Source organism: Zalophus californianus, chromosome 15 (genome assembly GCF_009762305.2).
Source record: "Zalophus californianus isolate mZalCal1 chromosome 15, mZalCal1.pri.v2, whole genome shotgun sequence".
NCBI lineage: Eukaryota > Metazoa > Chordata > Mammalia > Carnivora > Otariidae > Zalophus > Zalophus californianus.
The window spans coordinates 88,757,461-88,771,328 of record NC_045609.1 but is presented as its reverse complement, the minus strand read 5'-3'; the positions used below and the strand labels follow the sequence as shown (position 1 = coordinate 88,771,328).

The 13,868-nt window shown below is 46.1% G+C and overlaps 1 pseudogene; it reads left to right on the top strand.

Annotated features, from left to right (window-relative positions):
• The first annotated feature begins 10,565 nt into the window (after window positions 1–10,565).
• LOC113919357 lies at window positions 10,566–11,476 on the top strand (annotated as a pseudogene).
• The last annotated feature ends 2,392 nt before the right edge of the window (window positions 11,477–13,868 follow it).

Below are 13,868 nucleotides of genomic sequence, written 5' to 3'. Positions count from 1 at the left end.
AATAAACCCCATTTGGTCGTGGTGAATAATCCTTTTAATGTACTGTTGGATCTGGGGCGCCTGGTTGGCTCAGTCGTTAAGCGTCTGCCTTCAGCTCAGGTCATGATGCCAGGGTCCTGGGATTGAGCCTCTCATCAGGCTCCCTGCTTGGTGGGGAGCCTGCTTCTCCCTCCCCCACTCCCCCTGCTTGTGTTCCTTCTCTTGCTGTGTCTCTCTCTGTCAAATAAATAAATAAAATCTTTAAAAAAATGTACTGTTGGATCCAATTGGCTGGTATCTTGGTGAGAATGTCGGCATCCATGTTCATCAGGGATATTGGTCTGTCACAGTCCTTTTTAGCAGGCCTTTCCCTGGTTTTGGAACTTCATCCACAGCAAAGGAAACAGTCAACAAAACTAAAGCCAACCTACAGAATGGAAGATGACATTTTCCAATCTCTTATCAGATAAAGGCTTAGTATCCAAAATCTATAAAGAACTTATCAAACTCAACACCCAAAAAAAGAACAACAACAACAACAACAAAATCCAGTCAAGAAATGGGCAGAAGACATGAACAGATATTTCTCCAAAGAAGACATACAAATGGCCAAGAAACACATGAAAAAATGCTCAACATCACTCAGCATCAGGGAAATACAAACTAAAACCACAATGAGATACCACCTCACACCAGTCAGAATGGCTAAAATTAACAACACAAGAAAACAGGTGAGGATGCGGAGAAAGAGGAACACTCTTACACTGTTGGTGAGAATGAAGCTGGTGCAGCCACTCTGGAAAACAGTATGGAGTTTCCTTAAAAAGTAGAGCTACCCTACAACCCAGCAATTGCACAACTGGGTATTTATCCAAAGGATACAAACATAATGATTCAAAGGGACACATTCACCCCAATGTTTATAGCAGCATTATCAACAATAGCCAAACTATGGAAAGAGCTCAGATATCCGTAGACTGATGAATGGATAAAGAAGACATGGTGTGTGTGTGTGTGTGTGTGTGTGTGTGTGCGTGTGTGTGTGTGTGCGCGCGAGCACGCGCACGCAATGGAATATTACTCAGCCATCAAAAAGAATGAAATCTTGCCATTTGCAATGATGTGGATGAAACTAGAGGGTATTACACTAAGTGAAATGAGTCAGCCAGAGAAAGAAAAATACCATATGATTTTACTCATATGTGGAATTTAAGAAACAAAACAGATGAACATAGGGGAAAATAAAGGAAAATAAGGAAAAATAGATGAGGAAAAATAAAATAAGATGAAAATAAAGAGGGAGACAAACCATAAGAGACTCTTAACTCTAGGAAACAAACTGAGGGTTGCTGGAGGGGTGGGGGGGAGAGGGATGGGGTAACTGGGTGATGGACATTAAGGAGGGCACTTGATGTGATGAGCACTGGGTGTTATATACAACTGCTGAATCGCTCAATTCTACCCCTGAAATTAATAATACAGTATACATGAACTAAACTGAATTTAAATAAAGAATTTTTTAAAAGAATAACAATGACTTTTTTCCTTTTCTTGCAAAATTGAGAAAAGTCATTCTCAAATCAATATGGATTAGCAATGGGCCCAGAATAACGAAAACAATCTTGAAAAAGAACAAAATTGTAGGACTCACACCTCTTGATTTCAAAACTTACTACAAAGCTATAGTAATCAAAAGAGTGTGGTACTGGCAATAAGGACAGACATACAGATCAATGGAATAGATTCAGGAATCAAGAAATAAGCCCATATCTATGATCAACTACTTTTTGACAAAAGTACCAAGACCATTAAATAGGGAAAGAATAGTCTCTCCGACAAATGGGCTGTCACAACTGGACATCCATCTGCAGAAGAATGAGGCTGGAACTCTACCTCATATCATATACCAAAATTAACTCAAAATGGATCAACAATGAAACTATATTAGTTAAAACTATAAAACTCATTAAAGAAAATATAGGATCAAATCTTTATAACCTTGGATTTGGGAAAGGATTCTTAGATATGACATCAAGAGCAACAAAAGGAAGAATAGATGAATTAGAGTTCATAAAAATTTAAAACTTTTGTGCATCAGAGAATAGTATTGAGAAATTGAAATGATAACTCACAAAATGGGATAAAATATTTGCAAATCTTATGTCCAATAAGGGTCTAGTATCCAGAATATATTTTTTAAAAAAACTCTTACATCTCAACAACTAAAAGACAAACAATCTAACTGAAAAATGGGCAAAGGACTTGAATAAACATTTCTCCAGAGAAGACACACAAATGGCCAACAGGAACATGAAAAGATGCTCAGTGCCATTAGTCATAAGGGAAATGCAAATCAAAACCGTGAGATACCACTTCACACCCACTATAATGCCTATAATTTTTTTAATGGAACAAATGTTGGTGAGAATATATAGAAATTGAAATCCTTGTACACTGCTGGTGGGAATGTAAAATGGTGCAGCCTCTCTGAAAAACTGTGGCAATTCCTCAAAAAGTTAAACATAGAATTATTATATGACCCAGAAATGCCATTCACAGGTATATATCCAAGGGAACTGAAAACCAATATGCAAACAAACACTTACACATGAATGTTCATAGCACTACTACTCACAGTAGCCAAAAAGTAGAAACAACCCTAATGTCCATCAACAGATGAATGGAGAGATAAAATGTGGTAAATACTTGCAATGGAATATTATCCAGTCATAAAAGGGAACGAAGTACTGGTCCATGCTACAACATGGATGAACCTTGAAAACACAGCTAAAGGAAAGAAGCCAGACATAAAACACTACATACTGTATAATTCCATTTATATGAAATATCTAGGATAGATAGCTCACAGACAGAACGCAAATTGGTGACTGCCAGTGCTGGAGAGGGAAGAATGAAGAATGGGGCACAGAGCTTCCTCTTGGGGTGATGAGAACATGCTGAAGCCGGACAGAGACAACAGTGGCCCAACATCACTAAATCCCGCTGGACTACATACTCTCACTAGTTCATGTTATGTTGCATTAATTTCACCTTAGATTTTTAAAAAAAGGAAAAGGAAAAAAATGCCAAAAAGGAAATCTTAAAACATTTCCATTAATATATAGATGCATATTATTCTGACCTCAGAGTAGTCAAGAATTTCCTTTAAAAGAATGTGAATCATAAAAGAAAATTTTTAAATTTCTGAAAATCTGTTAAAATTAAGACCTTTAAGGGGTACCTGGGTGGCCCAGTTGGCTAAGCGTCTAACTCTTGATATTGGTTCAGGTCATGATCTCAGGGTCTTGAGATCAAGCCCAGTGTCAGGTTCTGCACTGGGTGTGGAGCCTGCTTAAGATTCTCTCTCCCTCTCCCTCTGCCCCTCCTCTCCATGCTCTCTCTCTTCTGTCTCTCCCCCGACCAAAACAAAAAAAAAAACAAAAAAAAAAACCTCTAACACCTGACCAAAGAAGATATACAGATGGAAAATAAGCATATGAAATGAAAAGGTGGTCAAAAAATATGTTACTAGAAAATTGCAAATTAAAACAATGAGATACTACTACATGCCTATAAGAATGGCTAAAATTCAAAAACCTGACAAAGCAAAATGCTAGCAAGGATGCAGAGCAACATTGCTAGTAGAAGAGCAAAATGATAAAGCCACTTTGGAGGATAGTTTGGCAAATTCTTATACAGCTAAACATACTCTTGTCATATGACCCAACAATCACACTCTTAGGTATTTACCCAACTGATTTGAACACTTATGCCCACACAAAAAAAGTGCACATGAATGTCAATAGCAGCTTTATCCATAATCACTCAAAACTAGAAGCAACCAATATGTCCTTTAATAGGTGAATGGATGAAGTCTGAAAAGTCTACATACTGTATGATTCCAATTATATGACATTCTGAAAAGTCAAAACTATGGAGACAACAGTAAAATGATCAGTTCAAGGGAAAGGAAAGTGTTTAGTAGGTAAAGCTCAGAGGACTTTTAGGGAAGGGAAACTACTCTGTATGAGAGTGTAATGTTGGATACATGATACTTGTTGAAACCCATTGAGATTTACCACACAAGAAGTGAATTTTAATGTATGCAAATTTTTGAAAAGTCACTTAGGACATTCAGGGATCCGGGATGGAATGCAGAAGGTGGCAAACAATCCAACTGTAGAGGTGGGGTGTAAAGGTGCTGATCTAAATAACCTTGGAAATGAGTGGACTCTGTAAGACCAATAGCAAAAGAAACTACACAAGCATCACACCCCAGCTGACAAAGCATTTTCCTGACAGAGTACAAGTTACAATCCTGTTGCCACTATGCATGTACACTGGAATTGAAGAGTTAAGTAAGCAGATGTTGGATTTACAGACCAGCAAGGGCAGGAGGCTGGAATGACACACATGGTGGTGGATTAGAGGTGGAGATGTCAGTAAGATCTTGTGTTCCACTTAATATGGGTACAGATGGCTACATACATAAGTGTTTATAGATGGTGCACAGGCACAGATTAATATTCACATATATACCTCTTTGCTCTGTCAGCTCGGAGGGCCTAGAAGTGACAATACCCAGGAGCAACAAGCATACCTAGTGAGTGCCCAGGTGTTCATTTCTAATATTATTGTCTAATAAAAAGCACCAGGTCTCCTTGGAGAAATGACTGAGTCTACACCTGGGGAAAGAAATAAGCAGGATGAGCCTGGAACACCGCATAGTGCCAGAAATTTAGTAAGTGTTCAGAGAGAAAAAAAACACAATGGTGGGGTACATCAAAGGGGCCCAGGAAACAACTGAGTGTTCTCACTGGCCAAAGCTGGGACAGCAAAAAATTAACACAGTAGTACTGGAATATAACCCAAAGTATGAAATAGATATCCATGAATCTGTACCAATACAAACAAACAATTGGATAAATAAATGGAAAGAATAGAGAAATGTCCCATGAGGAAGAATTCCAAATAATTTGTGTACATGTTCCTCTCTCAAGGAGGGAGAACACGACTTCCCACCCCTTCGATATGGGCTGTGCACGGCAACCTCCTTCCAAAGAGGGCAGTATGGAAGGGAGGTGGGTAACTTGACAGTGGAGAAACCTGACACATGGCCTCAGCCAGGTGACCAACCATGACCATCCGTGCAGATAGCATGTGCCCTTAATGTGATGTGCTGAACATGGCACGTCATGTCTGTGGTCTTCCTCTGAAGACCAATCACCCCAGTCTAATCATGTGGAAAACATCAGACAAATCCCAATTGAGGGACATTGTACAAAACAGATGACCAGAACTCTTCAAAACTGTCATGTTCATAAAAAACAAAAATTAAAATAAAGTTTGAGAAACTCATAGCCAAAAGGAGCCTAAGGAGATATGACAACTGAATGTAATGTGGGATCCTCTATTGGATAGAAAAGGGACATTGGATAAAAACTAAGGAAAACTAAGGAAACTAAGGAAATCCAAGTAAAAAGGAGGGCACTTGTTGTGATGAGCACTGGGTGTTGTATGTAAGTGATGAATCACTGGATTCTACTCCTGAAACCAATACTGCAAGATATGTCAACTAACTAGAATTTAAATAAAAATTTTAAAAATTAAAATAAAAACAGGAAATGGAAATGAATACCTACAAAAAAAGGAAATCCAAATAAAGTACAAATTTTAATTGATAAGAACATATCAATATTGGCTCATTAATTCAATAAATGAACCTTACTAATGTAAGTTATTAGCACTAGAGGAAACTGGTTATGGGGTGTATGGGAACTGTCTGTAATACCTTTGCAACTTTTCCATAAATCTAAAACTGTTCTAAAGTAATTTTGAAAACTGTTCACCAGGGGAGCCTGGGTGGCTCAGTCGGTTAAGCGGCTGCCTTTGGCTCAGGTCATGATCCCAGGGTCCTGGGATCGAGCACCACATCGGGCTCTTTGTTCACCGGGGAGCCTGCTTCTCCCCTGCCTCCTGCACCCCCTGCTTGTGCTCGCTCTCTCCCTCTCTCCCCCCCTCTCTCTGTGTCAAATAAATAAAAAAATCTTAAAAAAAAAAAAACTGTTCATCAAAAGACATCCTAAAGGAACTGAAAAAGAGATGCTCTAAGCTGGAGAAAGATATTTGCAAAACATGTTAAAACTTACAAACCACTCATGAAAGGAATCAAAGAGTACATAAATAAATAGAGAAATATACCATGTTCATGGATTGGAGAATATTGTAAAGATGCTAATACTCCCAACCTAACCTATAGATTCAATAAAATTCTGACAGAATTTTTATAGAAAACAATAAGCTGAATCTAAAATTCAGGGAAGAGAAAAGGAGCTAAAAGGGCCAAAGCTATTAAGAAGAAAGAACAGAGTCAGAGAAGCCACACTACCTCTACCCGGTTGCGAGGCCCACAAAGCTGTAGTGATCAAGACAGTGTGGATCTGGGGAAAGATAGACATATAGAAGTGGAATGGACTAGAGAATCCGGAAATGAGACCCACACATGACTGATTTTCACAAAGATGAAAGGTAATCCAATTTTCAACAAACAGTGCCAGAAAAATCAGCTATCCATATGCAAAAAAATGAACTTCGCTCTGTATCTCATACTCAAAATGGACCAGTGACCTAAGTAGAAAACCTCAGACATATGGAGAAAATGTTCATGAGGCAAAAATTTCTTCAATACAACATTAAAAGCACAATCCATAAAAGAAAAAAAAGAAAAAAATATATAAACCGGATTTCATCAACTGAAGACTTCTGATCTTCAAGAGACTATTGATAGAGTCAAAATACAAGCCATGATTTGGGGGGGAATGAAACAAATCAAATACTTGATAGAATATCTGTGCTCAGAATTTAAAATTCTCAAACTTCAAAGGCAAAGAAACTATCAACTCAACAAACAAATGGGTGTAAGACTTGAATGGGCATTTCACCAAAGAATGGGTACTAAGCACACAAACAGACAGTCACATCATTAGTCAATAGGAAAATGCTAATAAAAACCATCAGGAGGGGCGCCCGGCTGATTCAGTCAGTAGAGTGTGTGATTCTTGATCTCTAGATTGCGAGTTCGAGCCCCACGCTGGGCGTAGACATTACTTAAAAATAAAATCTTTTTTAAAAACCCAACAACACAAGGAGATACCACTACAAACTATTTAGATAACAGTTTTCCAAACTCAATACCAAGTGCAAAGTGGTATAGCCACTTCGGACAACAGCTCCTTACAAAGTTAAACGTACACTTCTATTATAACCCGCACTTACATTTACACAAGAAACGTATAAGCAAGTGTTTATAGTGACTTAATTCATAATCAGCAAAAACTGGAAACAACCTAAATGTGCCTCAGCTGGGGAATGGATAATCTGTGGATTTTCCATACAGTGGAATACTACAGACAATAAAACAAACAGAGCCAATCGATGCAACAGCATGGCTGAGTCACAAAGGTAGGACACTAAGTAAGGGAAGCCAGACTCAAAATAGGACACTCCTCTGATGCTATTTATATAACATTCTGGAAAAGTCAAAATTATAGGAACAGAAAACAGATCTGCCAGGCACTGGGGATGGAGAGGTTTACTTACAGAGGGACAGCATAGAGGAAACTTTGGAGGATGGAACCCTTCTATAGTTTTACTGTGGTGGTGGTTACACAATTATATACATTTGCCAAAATTTGCAGAACTATACACTAAAAAGAGTAGATTCTGCTGTATTATACCTTAATTAAAAGCATGTGAAAATATTTAAGAACACCTGCTTATCAAAAGACATCTTAAAGAAAATGAAAAAATAAGTTAAAAACTGGGAGAAGATACTACAACACGTAGGAGACTATTAATTTTGAGAATGTATAAAGATGTTTCCAGCTGCAAAAAAAATGAGCTTGTATCAGTCTAGCTCTCCACCACAAACAATGACAAAATCAAATAAAGTATACAATATGATTATAATTATATATGATACTATAATTACATGAATACTATATGTCTTTAACAGCTGTTTCCGGATGTCGGACAAGAGGCAGGGCAGGACCTCCAGAGAGGGCAGGTAAAGGGACGGGAGTTCTAGATGTCATGCATGGTTTGGCGGCCAAAGGGAGGAGACACACACTGGAGCTCAGGGGCACTGAGGCAGATGTAGGCGCAGGGCTTGACAACTTTGGCTCCCACTTCTAGCCAAGATGGAATACAGAAATTGTATTTACTGCCCCACCTGAAAGGAAACAGACGAAATATGGGGCGGGGGGGAGTGGTTTTCAAGATCCTGAACGTGAGGCAATGAAAGATGGTGACCCCGAGGGATGGAAAGCAAAGGGAAGGGGTTTCAACTTTCCTGGCTTGTTGCCTTGGGGGTTTTCAAGCCACCAGACAGGGAGGGGGCCAGGCAGAAGCAGCCAGAGTCCACTGAGTTGAGGAGATGGGGAAGATTATCATACAGGTGTCAAATAAATGCAGCCCAGCGGCCAAGAAGAGGAAGAACCCTAGGGACCGGAGAAGGCAAGACCCAAAGGGCAACATAGAGGAGGACACCCTCCCTTCCTGAATATAAGGGAGACGAAACGATATTGCCATCTGCAATGAAAACACCTGAAGCGGCGGGAACTCCAGAGACTGGTCCCTCGGGGAGGGGAGTACAGGGTGCAGGAAGAAAGGAGCTGAGCGTCTGCGTCTTGCACCAGGAGTAGGGTTACAAGTGGTTATACATATTACTTTATAACTAAATGAGTAGAGGGCATGCGTGGAAAAGAAAGAAACTGAACTTCAGGGGAGGGGCCTTGAGGCTGGAGGCGGGTCTGAGGGCGGGCCTCACCCGGGCCTGGGCGCCTGGAGGGCAGGAGACGTGCAAAGACCTCTTTGTCACTGCGGAGAAAGGGGGAAGGCCTTACACCTTCCCTCCAGGGACCTGCAGCGCCCCCCCCCCCAAATTGTTCTGAGAGTCCCGCCCAGGTGAGAATTCGCAGAGTCCTCCAGACCCAGAGCAGAAGACCAGGGGCGGGGCGGGGGGGGGGGGCGGGGGCAAGGCCGCTATGAGCCCGATAAAAACCACCTGGGTCCAGAGGCAGCCGGGAGCGGGTGAGATGTGGCGTGCTTTCCCACAGGCCCTCGGAGGCCTTCGGAGCCCCGGCGGAGGCCCCGCATCTGCTGCGGGGGAACGTGGTTCTTGAGGCAAGGGGCCTGGGGAAGGCTGGGCGGACCGCGCCTTCAGGGAGGGTCTCCAACCCCCGCCGCCAGACTGGGCGGCACAGACCGCAGGGCAGGAGATCCTGGAGCAGCGCTCGGGGCCCTGATACCCCGGACTCCCGGTGCCCTCAGCCTGGGGGTCCAAGCGGGTCCCACCGACCGACGCCCCACCCCCTGTCCTGCAGACACTTCACCAAGAATTTGGGGTCCTCATCCCTCCGCACCCCGGCCTGTGCCCCCCGCCAGCTCAGAGCAGCCCGCGCAGCCCACCCTCCGTCAGCCCGCTCCCCGCAGGGCTGAGGGTCGTCGGGGGCGGCTTCATGAGCGCGGTTCCCTCTCGGGGTGAGCAGGAGCGGCCGCCCCCTCGGCCCGGGGCCCGGAGGACCCTCCGTCGGGCACTCTTGTCCGTGGGGACAGCTCGAACCCTGGTCAGCTCCCCCAGATTCCCAGGGCGGAGCAGGGGAGGGTCCTGAGGCTCCTGCTCCCCCGAAAGGGGCAGGAAAGCCCGGAGGAGCCTCTGGGCCGCCAGCGGGGACCTCTGCCCTCGCTGACCCTCTCCCTGAGATCTGCCCATCATTCAGACACCTAACTCCAGGGGTGTCCTACCAAAGTCCCAAACTGCGCAGCCCCTTAGCCGCTCTGAGTGGACCGCTCTGCCCATCCCCCAAACAGCCATTTTGCTGCTCAGAAAACACAAGATGAAGACCTCAGGCTGGCTCAGGCATGGTTTACTTGGAGACATCAAAGCTGGGGATGAGCCTCCCTCCCTTCTGCAAATCCCCTGGCCGCTTTGCTCAGCCCTAGAGACCTCACTGGCCATCAGATAGAAGTGTTGTCCTTCCCCAGGCATGAGCAACATGAAGGAGCGTTCTGGGAGGAGACCTGGATGAGACCAGGAAAGTGCCCAGGGACACAGCCCGAAAAGGCACACCAGACAGAATGGGTCTTCTCTCTTGCTGTGTGTTGCGCACACCTAGGTGTGTGTGTGGAAGTCTATATGCACCTGGGGAGGAGATGAGGGGGATGCACACCCAGGAGTGTGTAAAAAGTGCACACCTGGTGTGTGTGTGTGTGCACCTGGAAGGATGGGTGTGTGTGTACGTGTGCACGTATGTGTGCACACACACCTGGCCCTGTACCTGTGTGTTGGGGCGGGAAGAGCCTACACCTGAGGGCTTCTATATGAAATCGGGAGAAAGAGTATCTGCACCCAATGCCCCTTTGCTGGGTGCTGGCTCTGGGTAACTATGTGTTAGACTGAGGGGGGGGGGTGACAGGTCAGTAGGGCAGCACCTGAGAGACCCTTCTCAGCCCTCAGCGGACAATCACACCTGCCTCTTTCTGGGGTTCCAGGGTGCTCAGAAGTGACCTTCCCACCAGGGAGGGCCATGAGCAACTCCACTGAGATCCTGGTAACAGAATTCATCTTGCTGGGCTTCCCAGAACTGTGCCACCTTCGGGAGCTGCTTTTCGGGTTATTCTTCATCATCTACCTGGTGACCATCCTGGAGATCCTGGTCATCATGGTGACCATCCAAGCCAGCCGTCAACTGCGCTCGCCCGTGTACTTCTTCCTGGCCAACCTATCCATGTTGGAGACCCTCTGCACCTCGGTGACCATCCCCAAGCTGCTGGCTGGGCTCCTGGCGTGGGCAAGGACCACCTCCTTCTCAGGATGCCTCACCCAGCTGTTTCTCTTCCCCTCGCTCGGCTCCTCCGAGTGCTTCCTCCTGGCAACCATGGCCTGTGACCGGTACCTGGCCATCTGTTGCCTGCTGCACTACCGAGCCACCATGAACTGGAAGCTCTGTCTGTACCTGGCCCTCAGCGCCTGGCTGGGCAGCTTCCTGGCCTCTTTCGTGTCCACGGCTCTCATCTCCCGCCTCAGATTCTGTGGCCCCAGTGTCCTCAACCACTTCTGTGACATCTCACCCCTGCTCTGACACCTCGAAGTTTTGGACTCCGTTGCAGCCCTGGCTGTGCTCGCAACCTCCCTGCTGGTGACCATGGTCTCACACGCACACATCCTGGCCATGGTGCTGTGGATCCCGGGATGGACAGCCGCCAGAAAGCCTTCTCCACCTGCGCCTCCCACCTGGTGGTGATTGCCACCTTTTACACCACCACCATTTTCATGTACGCCCGGCCTCAGGCCGCCAGCTCCTTTGACCTCAACAAGGTGGTGTCCGTGGTCTACTCAGTTGTGACGGCACTGCCCAATCCCAGCATTTACTGCCTGCAGAATCATGACATCAGGGAGGCTCTGACCAAACTCCTCCGAGCCCCGGGTCCCTCCTGAGCGCCAGCTGCAGGAGGGAGAGTCCAAACGCCCCTCCTCTCATCTGCTCACAGCCTCCAGCCTGCCACCAGGCTCTTTCCCTCTGCGCCAGAGCTGCCAGGAACACAGGATGCCCACGAGAGCATCTGAACAAGCAGGGGAAATGCCGGAGCTTCCTGCCACTTCTCCCAGGAAGCGTGAGCACCTGAGCCGGGGACCGCTCCCCAGCAGGGCCCTCAGCCAGGAAGAGCACAGACCCCGGCTCACAGGAAGACCCCTCTTCACTGTCACTCCCTTCACCACCTGGGACATGGCCAGTTTCCAGGGTGGCCAGCCCCGCTTCCTGCCCTGCTGGCCCCCACCTGCCCTGTCCCTAAGCCCACCGGGATGGCCTCCATTGCCTAAGCGCCCAGCGCCTTAGAGCAGGCTCTGCAACCAACCTCAGCTGGCTGGACAGTGGACCAAGTGACCTGGCAAGGCCCAACGGTGCCATAGGCCACACACTTGCCACCTTTTCTCAGAAACAAGAATGTCATTTGACTTAAAACTTGACGGGTCTAGTGAGTAGATGGCATACCCATACCTGGTTTTTCTGCCTCTTCTTCGTTCTCTGGCACTTAGGGGCAGAAATTGGGTTGACCCAGCACTTTCCTTCTTATTGGGCTATTGTCCCTGTTCAGGGTGAGTGCTTCTTACTTGAGCCCATTGCTTCCCATGCTCCAGTCCTTCCCCTGCCGTGGCCCCGGGTGTCATGTGTTTGGAGAGTACACATGTATCTGCAGACGTGTCGCATTGCTTGGCACGTGAGAGTTTTAAATTCATGGAAATGATTTGGTGCTGTAAATATTCTTATTGTGTTGCTTTATTATTTTGAGGTTCTGAAATTTAGAACTGTTGCTAGTTCTAAATCTTGCTAAATTTAACCTTTTATCATTAAGAAGTGTTACTCTTTGTCTCCAGTAATGCTTTTTGCCTTCCTCTGTCAGGCTGCAAGTCGACTCGGTCTGATGAGTAGAGCTGTGTTAGCCTCCTTTCCCTTCTGGCTGCTCGTGTGACACGTTTTTTATCTGTGCCTCTTGGCTTCTGACCACCCGGCTGTCATCAGCTCTGCAAACCACACTTCTGTGTTGTCAGCTGCTCCTTACGTCTGTGGAGAAGTCAGCTTATTTTTACTCCTTTTAGGTAATTGGGTTTCCCCCACTTCTGGAAGCTTTCAGGATCTTCTAACAAGATGTTTGGTGTTTGGTTGCCAGGGCATGGTTTTCTTTGTATTTATCATGCTTGCAGTTTGTGATGTTTCTAGAATTGTGCTTTGCCTCATCGGTTTTTGAAAATGGTCAGCACTGTGCCCCTAAACACTGCCTCTGCCCCATTCTTCCGCTGCTCTCCTTTTGGTTCCCCACCTCCATGTGGGGCCCGTGTGGGGTCCGTGTGGGGTCTGTGTGGGGCCCGTGTGGGGCCCGTGTGGGGTCCCTGTGGGGTCCGTGTGGGGCCCGTGTGGGGTCCCTGTGGGGTCCATGTGGGGCCCCTGTGGGGTCCGTGTGGGGTCCGTGTGGGGTCCCTGTGGGGCCCGTGTGGGGTCCGTGTGGGGCCCGTGTGGGGTCCCTGTGGGGTCCCTGTGGGGCCCGTGTGGGGCCCGTGTGGGGTCCCTGTGGGGTCCCTGTGGGGCCAGCATGCTGCAGCATCCCCTCTGCCCCAAGAGCCTGTTGTATACACTTGCTTTCTCTCTGTGTTTTCTTCTGGATATTTTCTCTTTCTCATCTTCCAGGTTACTCATTCTCCCTGGCCATATCTAACCTGTGTTTTTAAGTGTATTTTTTCAGTTCTAGAATTTCCATTTGGTTCTTTTAGTACCTCACTCTCTGTCACATTCTCGATCTTGTGCGACTGCCGTAGGCATGTGTAAGTGCCTCCTGAGTCTGTCAGTGACCCTCTTGTTTGCCTGTCCAGCTGTCTGCTCCTTGCCAAGACTACAGGTAGTGTTATTACCAGGACCTTTTATAGCATCTTAATATCTGGCAGGGTGTCCTTCTTTGATCTTGTTTCTCCAAAATGAGTTATATTAGTACATTTTTTACTTTTCCATATGGACTTTAGAAACCCTTGGGTTCTCTATGACTTCACTCGGGCCGCCATAACAAAGTACCATGGATGGGGTGGCTTAAACACGAGAAATTCATTTCTTGCGGTTCTGGAGGCTGGAAGTCTGAGACAGGGTGTGGGCAGGGCCAGCTCCTTCTGAGGCCTCTCCCCTTGGCTCACAGAAGGCCACCTTCTCCCTGTGTCCTCACGTGGCTGTCCCTGTGCATGTGTGTGTCCTGATCTCCTCTTTTTATTTTAAAGATTTTATTTACTTATTTGACAGAGAGACACAGCGAGGGAGGGCACACAAGCAGGGGGAGTGGCAGAGGGA